The sequence below is a fragment of the Stomoxys calcitrans genome, chromosome 3 (genome assembly GCF_963082655.1).
Source record: "Stomoxys calcitrans chromosome 3, idStoCalc2.1, whole genome shotgun sequence".
NCBI classification, from domain to species: Eukaryota; Metazoa; Arthropoda; class Insecta; order Diptera; family Muscidae; genus Stomoxys; species Stomoxys calcitrans.
Window position 1 is genome coordinate 19,646,678 of NC_081554.1, and position 3,658 is coordinate 19,650,335.

A 3,658-nucleotide genomic window follows, 5' to 3' on the forward strand; every position below is an offset into this window, starting at 1 on the left:
CGCAAAGTATTTTATAGGCACTTATAATGTTACACACACCACCACACCAGAGACGCACTAACACCAAGGCAAGAAACAAGTTAAGAGCATGCGCATGCTCTTTTTTTTCACACTGTGTGCTTTGTTGTCTTCTGGGGAAGCTTTGGTGCTGAGTCGTGCCATCAAGACGAAAAGCCCCAACTATAAAAAAAATCATCTTCTTTAGCAAATGTTGTATGTGTTGTTGTTATTGTTGCTGCCGTTTTTTGGTTCTTCTAATGCTCTCTTCATAGTGGCTATCGCTGTGGGTATTGGTGTTGGCGGTGTTTGGTGGTTGGCGGTTGGGTGGTACGGTATTAGCAATAGTTGATAGCTTTTTTTTTAGTCCAACACAAATAATCTTTCCAGATCATTAGCATGATCTAAGATAGATTTCTTGCTAGAGATATTTTGTTTAATGTTTTCATTCCTCACTCAAAGTAGGTATTTTGAAATGGAAATGAGCGAATGTTCTTCTTTTTTTTTTTTTTTTGAAGTGAGTGTATAAGCTCGAGTATATGTGTGAGTATATTTGTTAGAATTTTTATTTGGCTCAGAATTGTTTCGTTTATTTTCAATAAATCAAAGAAATCGTTAAAAAAATACAATTTATTGCTTCAGTTTATTTTATTATCATGGTTTAGATTATAATTTGACATAGAGGTAATTAGAACAGATTGTTTCTGCTGAGCCATTCCAGCAACCTAACAAAAACAAACACAAAAGGAAGTTGGCTATGTTCCGCCAGAACTATTAGTTTTTGTCGATGCGAGAAATAATTGCATCAAATTCTCATTGAGATAAGGTTTTTTTTTTGAATCATTTAGCCTTCATGGTGTTTAGATAACATGGAAGGCCTTGTTCCTTCAAGGATGGAAAGTTTTATTAGATTTGTAAAGTAAAACAGCATAATAATTTCAGTGTTTTTTTTTTTGCAAAATCCTATAGCACAATTTTCGCTTTGAACATAGTACCGAAAATGTATGAAATATTTATCTCCATTCTTATAAACCACTAGCTGACCCGGGCCCGCTCCGCTGCGCCTTCTTTTACTTTATGTGGAACAAAAGTTTCCATGGAATATTTATTTTCGACAATTATAGATCGTTTTTGTGAAATACCATGCAAACTTGACTAACAGTTTAACAATATAAGTGCCTTTATGTTCTTTATTGGTCTACGAATTTGGATGTAAGTTGATGTCTGATTTAGTGGTGTTTTCGGGGGAAAGGTGGTCCCCCAGATACTTGGCCCTGAAAAAATATCAGCATCGTGCTCTTCTCTCAAATACCATTTATTTAAACCCATATTGCCATTGGCTGAAGAGGAGTTTACAGGATGAGGCGTCCCCCAAACACATGGCCCCAAAATAGGTTATCAAATTCGTTTTCTAATCTCTAATACCTTTCATTTGAGCCACATATTGGCATGATCGAAAAAATGATTCCCTTTGGGGGTGTTTTGGGAAAGGGGTAATGTCCTAAATACATGGTCCTATATTTGGATATCAAATTCGTATTATACTTCCAAATACCTTTATTTGAGCCCCATACTGCGATGGTCACTAAAAAATTGCTGTTTGTGGGGTATTTTGGGATAGGGGTAGACCCCCAGAAAATTTGTTCTGAAAATGGGTATCAATTCTTGCTCTACCCCCAATACCTTTCATTCAAGCCCCACATTGTCATGGTCGGTAAATATAGCCGATTTAGGGGTGTTTTGGGGATTGGAAAATCCCAAGCCCGGAAAATATATCAGCAACATGCTCTATTCTCATATATCTATATATCATATATTTGAACCCCATATTGTCATTTCCCTCAAAATTGGATATCAAATTCGTTTTCTAATCTCATTTAAACTCCTTATTGCAAAAGTCAGCAAATATGTCCGGTTTGGGGTATTGGGCCTAAAAACTATGAATATTAAGTTCCACTCTCTTTAAGACCCAAATTTTCTTGGGGAGCAAATACGTCCTATTTGGGGGTGTTTATGGTGGTGGGACGTCCGGACGGGGCCAACTGTCCCCTAATGTTTATATAAGATACGTGGTCTACTCCCAAATACCTTTAAATTGAGCCCCATATTTCCATAGTCGGCAAACATGATCGGCTTGGGGGTGTTTTGAGGGATGGGCGGCCACTCATTTAGTTGACCTGGAAAATTTATATCGGATTCGTGTTCTATTCTAAAAACCCTCTTATTTGAGCCTCATATTGCAATAGTCAGCAAATACTTTCTAGTTGGGTGGTGTTGGGGGGGTGGGTTGGCCCCATAAACACTTTTCCCGAATATTGATATCAGATTCGTGCTTTACTCCCAAAGACCTTTCATTTGAGTCTCATATGGTTATGGTCATAAATTTGTCCCCTTTGGGGTATGTTTTTGGTGAGAGTGGGCCCCCCAAACACTTGGTCCCATAACACCTCCATCCTAAGTGCTTGTCTGAATCAGCCCATAACTTAATATAGCTCGCATATAAACCGATCTCCTGATTTTGCTTCTTGAACCTCTGTGGGATGCGATCTTATCCGAAATATTTGCACAACGACTTTCAAACATTCAAACCAGTCAATAACCTGATATAGCTCCCGTGGCATAGGAATTCTTATGCATCACCCTGTTTATACCCAACACAGAAGGATGGAGTCATATTTATTGGGTTGCCCAAAAAGTAATTGCGGATTTTTTAAAAGAAAGTAAATGCATTTTTAATAAAACTTAGAATGAACTTTAATCAAATATACTTTTTTTACACTTTTTTTCTAAAGCAAGCTAAAAGAAACAGCTGATAACTGACAGAAGAAAGAATGCAACTACAGAGTCACAAGCTGTTAAAAAAATTGTCAACGCCGACTATATGAAAAATCCGCAATTACTTTTTGGGCAACCAATATTTTTCTTGATCGTCGTAAAAATTTAAGACGATCATATCATATCTTTCCGTCTGTCTATTGAAATCGGGCTACAGTTTTTTAAAATAGAAATGTTGAACTAAAACTGTTACAAATTATTTTTTTATCCCTAGGCAAGTTAATTTCGAAGATGGGCTATATCGGAATATATCTTGATATAGCCCCCATATGGACCGATCTGGGGATTTAAGGTTTTAGTACCATATAAAGACTCATTATTCGATTTCACTGAAATTTGGAATAGCGAGTTGTGTTAGGCCCTTCGATATCCCTGTTGAATGGGGCCCTCATCGGTCTAGATTTGGATATAGCTGCGATCTTCGGATTCAAGTTCTTTGGGCCAGCAGCGTAATTGTAATCCGATTTTGCTAAAATTTTGCGTAGTGTCTTTTTCTATGACCTGTAACATACGTGTGATGAATGGTCTGAATCGGTCCATAACCTGATATGGCTCCCATATAAACCGATCTCCCGAATGCACTTCTTGAGAACTTAGATGGCGCTTTTTTTGCCTGATTGAGTTGCAACTTTGTACAACTAGTTCTCCTATAACCTTGAACACATCCGAATGGGAGTAGAGCGCAATTCTTATCGGTTTGAGGACGCCATTCTTATCCGATTTGGTTGAAATTTTGCACAATGGCATGACATGATCTACAACATCCAAGCCAAGCATCATAATGTCATAGCAGTTTTTATCAATTATCGTATGTTTGCCTATAAAG